Source organism: Neolamprologus multifasciatus, chromosome 5 (genome assembly GCF_963576455.1).
Source record: "Neolamprologus multifasciatus chromosome 5, fNeoMul1.2, whole genome shotgun sequence".
NCBI lineage: Eukaryota > Metazoa > Chordata > Actinopteri > Cichliformes > Cichlidae > Neolamprologus > Neolamprologus multifasciatus.
The window spans coordinates 1503092-1515373 of NC_140443.1; the positions used below are offsets into that span (position 1 = coordinate 1503092).

At 42.3% G+C, this 12282-nt stretch overlaps 1 long non-coding RNA gene across 1 annotated transcript in view; it reads left to right on the forward strand.

Moving 5' to 3' along the window:
- Positions 1 to 12282, forward strand: part of LOC146517750 (uncharacterized) — a 75758-nt gene that overhangs the window by 7228 nt on the left and 56248 nt on the right. The window lies entirely within an intron of this gene.

Sequence of the window (12282 nt, forward strand, 5' to 3'; positions counted from 1 at the left end):
TACAAAGAAAACGGCGCCGTTACAACTTATGTCTAAAAATGTATCGTTTCATGCATCGGTTAAGACACTCGACTCCAGCTACACGACGCGCAGCTGGAAACACTTCACGCAAGTCGAGCTGCCCGAGATTCACAGAATTTACAGAAAATGTTACATTTTTGTGATTTATATCGTTATCGGACGATAGATGTCTTATATCGGGAGATGAGATTTTGGTCATATCGCACAGCCGTAGCTGACGCTATAAGAATGTGAGAAACGCTCAGACCCTCCTGTCCACATCTCCCGTCTGGATGGTTAATGCTCAAAAGTGTTGTATGGAATAATGAGAGTCGTATGGAATAAAGGGATGGTTGATTGAGCGTTTTTATACACCGAGTGTTGTTCTTCCTTCAGCCCAAAGATCAAAGGATTGGGAGGTTTTAACAGTGGAGGCTTTTCACCTTTAATCTTTACTGTTCAGATTATTTGATTCTCTTCATTTAAATTCTTATCCCCCCACATCTGTTGCAGCACATCTGTCAACTTTAACTATAAACCTTGATGAAATAGCATTTTTTAAAAATGACACACGACGCCCATCCGACTGAAAATTTCAGAAGCAGATTTTTAATCACGGCGCTGCTCTGCACCGCCGCACTCCACATCTACTTTGGATCGCGCGCAGCGTCCGGCTCTCAGGACGCTCACAAACAAGCAGCAGCACGCGCAGCACCACTTAAACATGCACAGCTCCACTTCTTGTTTACCAAAACCAAATTAATTAATGATGCAACTCAGGAAACAACGTGATGCAACCCGGCGTACTCCTGCTGCTGTTCTGCAACATGCTGAGCCAGCCTCCACACTGCAAACAAATCCAGATAAACTTCTTCAGCCGTAAGTGGCGTGATCGTATTTTTCTTCAGATTGCACCTCAGCAGCCCCAAGTGGCTGCAGGAAAACAGGCTTTTTGGAGAAAATGAAAATCTTTTCCTGCCTTAATATAGCAATTCAGTTAATAGTTAATAAATATTCATAGTTAGGGACACATAACTATTCATTACTGAGGTGATGTGTTTAAAAAGTCGACTTTCTTAGATGAGTGCAGCGGCGCCGCACTCTCTCTGTTGGGGTTATTTTCTTGCGAAGGGCAATGAGAGCCCTTCTGGTGGAAGTAAGTGCTTTAAACAGCAGTCTCACCTCTTGCCTGGCCCTCTGCACATCAGACCCACCACAAGACAAATTACATTTAATGACAGGCTGCAGGAGACGGGAGAGAAAGGGGTTATAAAAGGGAAAGGGCAGCGAATCGGAGGGAGGCGGTAGATGGATGAACAGATGTCAGAGGAAAGCAGGGGATACGTGAAGGTAAAGAAAATACAAAGATGGAGACATACTGCAGTCATAGGTGCAAAGTGCATGCTTTTTTTTTTTTAGATCTACTATTTATTAGTGGCAGAGATGATCATACATGATCTAAAGGTTCTAACATTTTCTCATGGCCGAGACAAAGAAGAAAATAATGCAGTAAAATGATCAAAAGGTTGGATAAGCTCACATGAATGCTCTAAACTCAACACTTGTGTTGCGTTTTGTATTTCTAGAGCAGGAAAAGACCCTCGGATACAGAAAAGTGCAGCTGTTCTTCAGCTTTTTCGCTCCATAAAAGATTTTCTTTTTACAGGTTGGTCAAAACGTTATCCCAACCCGGCTCATAGGAAGTGACAAACCAATGGGAGACCACACACACAGGTTTCTAAAGACTGTAAGACATATTTAATGAAAATAAGGTAAAGCAACATACACTGGGGCTGGCCTTGTGTTTTGCTTTTTCTTTTACCTGTTTCTTGCAGGTAGGTGGAGCTGACCCAATTATTGATGCAGCACACCTGAGAGGCCAGTCCCAGTGTGTATAAAGACACCTTGACTGAACCAGCGGGGCGCTGGCTTTGGCTCTGGCTCTCTCTGTCTGGCACCCATCTTGTTCATTTGGAAGTTTCAGTTATGGCTGTTATGTCCTTTAAATTGTGTTTAAGTTGCTTTAGCTTATTTTCATTAAATATGTCTTTAGAAACCTGTGTGTGGTCTCCGATTGGTTTGTCACTTCCTATGAGCCGGGTTGTGACAATGTCCACTGTCCTTTTAAGACAATGGCTGCCACCTACCAGGCTGTGAGCTAAATGGTAAATGGTCTGTTATTTGTATAGTGCTTTACTTGGTCCTAAGGACCCCAAAGCGCTTTACACTATACACAATCATCCACCCATTCACACACACATTCACACACTGGTGATGGCAGCTACATTGTAGCCACAGCCACCCTGGGGCGCACTGACAGAGGCGAGGCTGCCGGACACTGGCGCCACCGGGCCCTCTGACCACCACCAGTAGGCAACGGGTAAAGTGTCTTGCCCAAGGACACAACGACCGAGACTGTCCAAGCCGGGGCTCGAACCGGCTCCGACCTTCCGATTACAAGACGAACGCCCAACTCTTGAGCCACGATCGCCCCGCTAACTAAGCTAAGACCCGCTAACGTGGTTTGCAGAAACTGTACAGGTGCAAAGCACAGACACAGAAACCTACGGAGCCCTGCAGGGGACATGGGAAAAAAAAATTAAGACGGACTTTTGCGAGATCTCGCAAAACTAACTCAGGATCTCGCAAAAGTTTTAGCCGCCAGCTCGAAGCCGACCGGGAGGTCGAGGCACAACGTGCCGGGAAAGCGGTGGTTCTCCTGGCTGTAGTAGGTCTCGACCTCCCGTTAGCTTCGAGCTAGTGGGTGTCAGATCTCCGAAAACGTCGTAGCACTTTTGCAAATATGTGATGTCTTGTAAACCGAGCAGGTATCTGACGTTTACACAACTACATTCACGCCTCAAAATATCTTAAAAGTGTATTTTGTGACCCAGAAAGAGTAATATTACAACTAAGTAGCTGCCGCCATTGTTGGAATTCAACTTTTGCGAGATTTCGCAAAAGTCCGTCTTAATATTTTTTTCTCCCATGTCCCCTGCGGGGCTCCGTAGAAACCTGCAAATTAGCACTAAGTAAAAGTAAAAACACAAAAAGGGAGAGTTTCACTCACCAAAGCTGCAGCTCAGACTCTGATGCAGCTCAGAAAAATGCTCCAGAAGGCTCTAGCAGCACAAACATCCAGAGGTCCAGTTCAGGGAGGCAGTTCAGGCAAGCTGAGGTGAAGCTAGCAGCTACACCTGTGTCACCATCCACCTGTCAGTCAAAGCCACGCCCCTGATTCTGCACTTTAAACCAGTTTCTGCTTTAAAGTTGGACATTTTGAAGTTTAACGGCGACTCATCTGCGTCGGATCGACAGGATGCCACACATTGGTAACTGATGACGTCACACATGACTTTTTCATGAGTGTGCGTGTGTGGCTGTGCTATAAAAGTCACCTGCACACTGTGTGGCCTTGCTCGGTTTCTAAAGCTAACTGCAGGTGTAATTAAAGCGTCGCAGCTGCATCGTCACAAAGCGAAGCTGCAAAATCAGTTTCCACCCTGAGCTCAGAGTGACGCGCTGATAACAGAGACGTTCAATAAACTGTATGAAACAGTGTAAGAGGAGCGAGACAGCGCGAGAGCGGGCACGCTCTTCTATTAACGTCTTGTTAAATTTTAGGAGTGGCTGTGACTGAGACGACTTCTATCAACCTGTCTCAGCTGTCGTCTTTATCACCTCGTTTACTGAGCGAGCTGCAAGGACAACGAGTGTGTGTGTGTGTGTGAGTTTCCTCATATATAACCCGCATCTGCTCCATGCAATACCTGCAGGATATATCCCCCATAGTAGCACAGCCAGGTGTATTTGTAGGTGTCGTGTGTATTTCAGCGCCGTCTCACGGTGTTTATTGTGTCGGCGCGTGATTCAGGTAACAGGCCTTGTGCCGTAGTTTATAAGGTTTATTTGGAGCTTTATGTGGTGGAGCTGTGCCTGCATATATTTCAGCAGGAAATGAGGTCATTATGGTCCCTGCCGACTCCAGACGCACGCACAAACACATCCCAGAGAGGCATGAGGCTGCATACTTAAACACTGACACCTCTAAACAGATGTCTGTAATTTATATGGATAATCACTAATCCGAAAACAAACAGCACCCACACACACGCTGCACTTGCTCTCCGTGACACACACACACACACAGATAAACCTGTTTTTCTCAGTATCAGTGTCTCTCCCATATATTAGCTCTTTAACCCTGCAGGCTCTTTACAGCCGCTTTTTCTCACATCACGTGAGACGTGACAGCCACGCAGGATGTGCTGAAAAATGACAGAAACAACTTCCACGTAGACGCAGCAGGCAGCAATTTATTCAGCAAAAAGGTAACAAACTGATTCGAAGCGCATGAAATGCACTAAAACAAGAAATAAAGGACTTGTTCAAACAGGCTAAGATATAAAAATATGATAAGACAGAAAATTATGTTGCAATGGAAGAAACGATGTGTTCCAAATTAAATGTAAGTAAAGGTCTCTGCAAACAAAAGAGTCTTAGCTCAACTGTCTTGAGTTTGGACGACTTGTTCCAACACACGCCGCTCTCTAGTGATGTGCGAATCATGAACGAATCGTTCAATACTCGAGAATCACTTTACTGACTCATGAATCATGATTCACAAGCCCAACTGACTCACTGACTCATCCCTGTTGCTGTTAGCAGCAATGTATCTAGCTTATAATTAAAATTGTGGAGAAAAACACAACATCCAGTATCTTAACAAAAATATTTCTGCTCTGAACTGGAAGAAAAAACCCGAGTAGAAGCTCACATCAAGAAAATAGCTCCTCGGTTCACAGTAGCATCGCTCTTAACCAATGTTAAGGCGCGTTACCGCCCCCTGGCTCACAGCTCAGTGGACATTTAGATGAGAAAATATATACTTAACACATTTAAGGAAAATACTAATAAAATAAAAATAAACAAAATAAATGTTTATTAAGCAATTTTTATAGGAAATTGCTTAATTTTAGAAATGTTTTTGCTCTTTTTTGCTCTATAAAATAGTTGTTTTTTTTATCACTCATCTTAGCAGTAGGATTTACATGAAAAGAGAAACAAATTAAGTTTGAGTGAAAATGTACATTTTTTGCAACTGACTCAGTGAATCAAATGACTCAAAAAACCCGATTCACTTTGGTGAGTGACTCATTAAAACTCGATTCAGTAAAAAGAATCAAATTTACCATCACTACATAGCTGCTCTCACTTCCTCCTCACTAACCCTCTGCACTTCCTGGTTGGCCCTCCTCTCTCATTTCTTCAGTCAGGATTACTCTTTCCGTCGTCTCACACTCACTCCACCCATGAGCACTTTTCCAACTCTATCCTTAACCGCACTGACCTGCTGCACATCCTTTTTTCTATTTTCTATTTTATCTATTTTGTTACGTGGGCATTTTGCCGTATGGGCAGAAATATTGCCGTTAAGTGCCTTCGTAACTTGAATTTTCGTTAAATGGGGTCGTAAGCTGGGGTTCTACTGTATTTTGGTTTTATTTTGAAGTCCATGGTTTTATTTTGAAACAGGAAACTAACGCAAAGAACAGGATGAAGGCTTGTTAGTAACGTGGGTTTTACGATATGGTAAAGGGAGTGCCTTAAGGAGAAAGATATGCACGTTGCCTGTGTTAATAATAGTGATGGTAAATTTGCTTTTTTTTTACTGAATTGAGTTTTAATGAGTCACTCACCAAAGTGAATCAGGTTTTTTGAGTCACTTGATTCACTGAGTCAGTTGACCAGAGAGTGCAAAAAATGTACATTTTCACTCAAACTTAATTTGTTTCTCTTTTCATGTAAATCCTACTGCTAAGATGAATGATTCTAAAAGAAAACAACTATTTTATAGAGAAAAAAAGAGCAAAAACATTTCTAAAATTAAGCAATTTCCTATCAAAATTGCTTAATAAACATTTAAATCTAAATGTCCACTGAGCTGTGAGCCAGGGGGCGGTAATGCACCTTAACATTGGTTGCCAACCAGGAAGAAGAAGAAGCTGTGAGCCAGGAGGGAGGGGGTGAGTAGCTCAAATGTGCTGTTAGCATGTTAGCTGTTAGCATGTTAGCAGAGCGATGCTACTGTGAACCGAGGAGCTATTTTCTTGATGTGAGCTTCTACTCAGGGTTTTTTCTTCCAGTTTAGAGCAGAATTTTTTTTGTTAAGATACTGGATGTTGTGTTTTTCTCCACAATTTTAATTCTAAGCTAGATACATTGCTGCTAACAGCAACAGGGATGAGTCAGTGAGTCAGTTGGGCTTGTGAATCATGATTCATGAGTCAGTAAAGTGATTCTAGAGTATTGAACGATTCGTTCATGATTTGCGCATCACTAGTTAATAAGTACCTGGCTGACAGTGGAACATGATTTGTTAATGTTTCCTTTAATGTAATAAAGTTGTGCAATCAAAATCTTGTTTAATACAGTTTATGTGTAGCTGTATGTTACTGAGGTAATATAGTAACTTTTTTAGTTTCCAGTGAAAGTACTTAATAGTTAGAGTTTATATGTGTTTTTCCTTAATATTTTAATTTTATGGCAGTAATATTTTGGTTTTTTCTTTTTTGTTCCTGTTTTTTTCACCGAATGTTTCAATGAACCACATCTCTAATAAAAACTCTGACACATCAGTAAAACAGACCGTCGTTCAGCCAGGGATGCTACAAAAATGCAAATTTTACAGGTGAATTTGAATCAGTTATTTTTAATATGAAACGTTTGATCTAGAAGTGATTTAAACTTCATTTCCTCGATGTGTTTGTGCAACATTGAGTGTTCAAAACACCACCAGTCAATACGACCATTACAATCCCACTTTAGTGTTCAATCAACAAACATTTTGAACATTGTTTTTCAAATTCAGTTATTTTGCATCATCTCATTGGTATTAATGAACGTAGAGTTTATAATGAAACTTTAAGGACTGATGAAACTTGGCTCTAATAGAACAGCTGTTTAACTTTCATCAATATTTGTTTATATATTTAGAACCTGTTAAGGTTAATAAACAAACAAATTAAAACAGCATGAGAAACAAAAGTGTCCGTTTGTGCATTGTGCAGTTCTTTTGGATCTTCCTGTTAGTTTTGTATATTATGGATTTGCTTCCTTTCCTTCTCTTGTGATTGTCTGCCTGGCCTCGTTAGTCTCACCTGTCTAATTCCTCCCACCTGTATCTGATTTCCAGACACCCCCAGCTGTGTATCTACACACACTCGTCTGTTTTTCCTCTGTGTAGTCCCAATCCGGTCGTTAAGTCTGACGTCACTAGCCGTGTCTGGGCCTAAACTCCGCTGCAGGTCCATATATCAAACGATCACTGTGGCATTACTGAGAGTTGAAAAACTGTCTAAAGTCTTTCATCTTTAATAAAATGATCAGCGTTCTGCTCTACCAGGTGTAACAATTGAGTTTAACATCCAGGCATCCATGAAAACGGAATTTATGACATTTAGCGGAGTTAGAAGTTAGCAGGAAGTTAGCTCGCTAGCTTCTATCTAAATACAATATAGCATGTCCTGACTGCGGGGTTTTGGAAACAAATTCAAACGTACAGCTCTGTTATCACTTCCAACATAAATGAAGACAGAAACTAAACAGCAGTGACGTTTGTAGGGTTACTGAAGTTTGGCTAGCTCGTATATAATGATGTGCTACGTGACCGCTAGCGACACAGCTATGTTAGCATAACATAAACAAGCTAACTTTTTTTTTTCACTCGATAAAAGTTAACGTGAGTGTTCTCGGTGGTCAGGAACAAATGTAATCGCATGGCAGGATGCTGTAAAAGGACCAAACTTCAGCCAGGAGAACAACTGAGATAATCCATCCACAATACGAGGTTAGTCATTCATATACTGCTGCATGGGCTGGGCTGTAGTTACATCCTAAGGTTTTAAAAACTGAGCTTAAATAAATGATTAGCAGTAATAAAAGCAGAGGGAGGTCAACAGTGATCACTGACTGTTTTAGGAGCTTTTTGAGATTAAATAGAAGAAAATACAAAACATTAAACATGTTAACAACACAAAAGCCATATTAAACGCAGACTACTTTAGGCCCGCAAGTAGGATTCGTCACGCCATCACTTAACGACTGGATAAAAAGTTTAAGACCACTTGATAAATGGCAAAAAAAATCATATTTTGCATGGTTTGATCTCAACAAGGTTCCAAGTAGAGCTTCAACATGTACAAGAAGAAACAGGAGTGAGACAAACAGCTTTTTGAGCAATTTATTGAAAACAACACTTAAACTGAAACAATTCTGTTTCAGTTTAAGTGCAAAAATGTGGATTCATGGTCATTTTCTGTCAGGTAGTCGCACTGTCGTGAAGCACGAGGTTCTGCAAGGTCCTCACGTCTCATTTGATTTTGTGACTTTTATTCAAAGCAAACTTTGAAGACATGACCTTCCGAAAGTGCTCACAGAGAAGCTCCAGCCAACACTGCTGGAATTAGCTCATACGTGACGACCTGACGCTGGGCACGCGGGGACCTCCCATCAATGACTTCCTCCTATCAGCACAGCTATCAGCTATGCAGCCTGTGTTTGAAACGAGGATTGTGAATGTGGTAAATTACACGATGGCATGGTAATAAGAAATCCGATTAACCAAACGCCTGCATCTTTTCCTCTCGGCCTCTTCACCGACACTTCATCACACATCAGTCACAATGCTGCTTTGCCCACTTGGCTTTTATTGGCGTCTGTATTTTCAGCCGGCTGAAGTGCTAATGGAAACTTCAACAATGCTCGCTCTTGTTGAAGTGGCCTTTCCAACACAAGGCCTTTATTGCGCCTGCTTCGGCTGGAATGTTCCCCTTTACCGGAATGGAGGGGGAGCGGGAGGAGGACAAAGAGATGCCGGCTGAAAACGGGGTGACAGGGAGGGGCTTGAAAGAATCTGCAAAAGGCCGAGGGCGGAAAAGACGGATGGAGGCAGGAGGTAGAGTGAGAATTGGCAATCGTGCGCAAGGGAGTGCCAAGAAAATGCAAGTTTTCATCCTGAGCTGAGTCTACAGTGGTGGGTTTTATTGATTAGTTGCTGTTTTCTGGATTAAAGAGAGCCCGTGACTGAATACGAAACAGGAAAGCAAAGAGGTGTGGAGGGCAGAAAGCGACGTAAAGCTTCAAGGTGAGGACGAGGACAGAGGAAGACAAAGACTAATGCAGCCGAGGAGAAAGAGTGGAGAGGTCAGCTGGTTATTTCTCCGGTGTGCCTTTAAGACATAAAGCCCAGTATGACTTATGAATGACAGAGGTTAAAGAAGGATGGAGAAAGAAGGACTGAGATCGATCAGCGGGGTTGATGCGCCCGCTGGACCATTAAACTGGGTGTCAGAGACAGGGTTTCTGCCAGCCAAAGGTCCACCGCATGGAAATTTACAGCGGGCCTCACCCTAAGCATTCCCATAAAACACCGGGGCTCCGCTGCTGTACGCAGACCTCTGAAGCAGCAGACCAGAGGTGATGGAGGATTACTGCAAAAAATACTGCAGAGAGCAAAGAATCAGAAATCCACAATGATGCAAACGTCTTTAAATATAAACATGTAGAAATCTGAAAGCAGGAACAGTGAGAGCTGAGGGGGGTTTAATGCACGTTTGAATTTGTTTCATATCCCTGCTTACGTATTATAAGGTAAAAGTCACCGTGCAGTCATAATGCTGGTTCCAGGATGTTTTTGTGAATGATTATATGAACTATGGTAAGACTTTTGTTACTGGTGAAATCTGACGTCTGCACGTTCAGGGTCAGGAAACGTTTTTTTGGAATTCAAACCAAACGTGCAAACCTAAATTATTGATCATGTTTCATTCATTGGGAAAGACAGAACAACACTGGTCAGCACAAACTGGAATGAGAACCATCTGAGTGAGAAAATGTCAGTTATAAGTCAAGGAACCAACATCATGGCACGATCTGATATCCTCGTGTTGGTGTTGTTCCCAGATCATCATACTAAAGGTTGTTCCAGGATCAACATTGCAAGTGACCAATCAGAATGTTGTGATGTCATACTTTTGCGACTTCGGGAAAAACCGGCGTAAAACAAAAAACTGTACTTAAGCTGCGAGAAACCGCCTTTGTCCGCCGATCAACGGACCCTAACCCTGACCCTTTAATAAACGCTAAGCAGAATTGATATTGTCCTTGCAACATTGGAATTTCATAAATGCACGAATGGGTTGGTGCGCAAAAGAATAACGTCACAATAATGTGATTGGTCACTTGCAATGTTGAACCTGGAACAACATTTTCATGATGATCTGGGAACAACACCAACACGACGATATCAGATCATCCAACATCATGGGGGATCTCTCGTTTCCAGCTCCTGAATTTTTATTGTTGGACTCTACAAAGCAGCTTTGCATGAGTTTAAATCTGTGTGAAATAAGCTCTGTTAGATTCGTTTTAGTGGTTGTTTGGGATGGAACCGAACACCGGGGTCAGACGCCTCAGCTTTGGGTTCACAGGCATTACTTGGACATCGACTGACCTCATTATTTGAAGCTTTGTCCATGTTTAATATGAAGGTCCTCCCCTGGAACAGGACATGTGTGACAGGAAATAAAGAACTTACTGAAGTCACAGATGGAGTGAAGAGCAGAGACGTTTCATTTCTGGATTACAGGACTTGTTTTTAGCACCAGAGGAGTTGCCCCCTGCTGGCCATTTCTAAGAATGCACACTTTTTAGGCCCGGGCCCTTCATCCATCTTTATAGACAGGATATGGAAATATGGCAGGTCTGCTGTGCGTGTGGGGTGGGTGCGTGTTTGGACTCAGCATATTTTGGATAGAAAATCCATCTACAGTCATTAATTTTTAAGTTTGTTGGAGTCACGCTGTAGAAACGATGTGAGAGATTGTTCTCAAACTGAAATAAAAAATCAATGATAAAAACTTTCAGAGTGGTCAGATACCTCTGCACGGGGAGGAAAAAAAGAGATCAGCGCTGTCCCTGCACTGATCCACGCTAACACATGATTTTTTCATCAAATAAGCGTCAGTATGAAGCGTCAGCCAGGTGTGATGCCACGATGGACTCTGATGGATTAATATAGTCAAGTTAACAAATAAAGCCTCGGTTTGTTTGTTAAGATCCACACTAAATGACAGGTATGTTAATGAAGGCGAGCTGAACCGAATCGCGTTAGAGGGGCGTGACGAGAACACATTTGTTCATACGTGGGATTGTCAGTGACCTTGAAGAGTCACAGGAAAAAACACAATGATGTGAGCAGACAGACGGGTGGAGGAGACGGGAGGTGCACTGATGGAAGAGAGAGAAGGAACTTATCAGCCATACATTCACTTCCATTATCACCTGTCAAGAAACACCTTGTCCCTTGGATGAGATGCCTTTCTGCTCCAATACAGGAGAAGCATTGGGGACCCCCCCCCACACACACACACATAACCAAATTCATAAATGGTGACATCTGTTACATCTCTCAGTTTGTCTCCAGAAGTGTAGGAGGGTTACTTTAAAAAGTATTTCATTACAGATTACAAAAGGCTGGAACAGCCAATTATGAAAATTCAGTTTTATTTATACAGCACCAAATCACAACAACAGTTGCCTGAAGGTGCTTTATATTGTGCAGTAGATTGTACAATAATAGATACAGAGAAAAACCAACACTCATATGACCCCCTATGAGCAGCACTTTGGCGACAGTGGGAAGGAAAAACTCCCTTTTAACAGGAAGAAACCTCCAGCAGAACCAGGCTCAGGGAGGGGCGGGGCCATCTGCTGTGATTGGTTGGGGTGAGAGAAGGAAGACAGGATAAAGACAAAGTTAGAGGACCAACAGGTGCTCAGCATCTCTGGGAATTCCTTCAAGACTGTTGGAAAACCATTTCAGGTGACGACCTCATGAAGCTCATGGAGCGAATGCCAAGAGTGTGCAAAGCAGGAATCAAAGCAAAGGGTGTCTATAAACATGTTTAGATTTTTTTGTTTACTGCATGATTCCATATGTGTTCATTCATAGTTTTCATGCCTTCAGTGAGAATCTACAATTTAATCAGACATGAAAATAAAGAAAAAGCATTAAATGAGAAGGTGTGTGGAAACATGTGACAGCACAGGGAGGGACTAATCTTAACAAGCATTACTTTCCTCGTCATTTTAGTGTCACCAGGGACTCAACTCAGCATCCTGATGAAGTCGGTTGTTGACTTGTATAAAACAACAATCAATGATAACAAATCTGAAAGATAGCAGCTGATGGAGAAGTAACTCCAACATGAATGGAGCTTC